A 289-nucleotide genomic window follows, 5' to 3' on the forward strand; every position below is an offset into this window, starting at 1 on the left:
GGGCCCCGTGGGAGGAGCGGGGTTCCCCGTGACACAGCCCCACTTCCACAGGAGGTCAGCTCGGTTGTGCGTGTTCGTGCTGTGGGTTAGATACCCACCCGTGGGTCCCCCTGGACCTGGTGCTTCATGGAGACCTCTCCCAGAACTGGGCACTTCCCCCTCCTGACTGCAGCCAGTACTGATGCTCTGGACTCTGTTTTTGGGCAGAAATAGCCCAAGACGGGTGCGGGTGATGTTTGTGCTCACAGCTGAGCCCACGAGTCCTCGCAGCACTGACACCACCGTGTCT

The sequence above is a fragment of the Merops nubicus genome, unplaced genomic scaffold (genome assembly GCF_000691845.1).
Source record: "Merops nubicus isolate BGI_N331 unplaced genomic scaffold, ASM69184v1 scaffold29057, whole genome shotgun sequence".
NCBI classification, from domain to species: domain Eukaryota; kingdom Metazoa; phylum Chordata; class Aves; order Coraciiformes; family Meropidae; genus Merops; species Merops nubicus.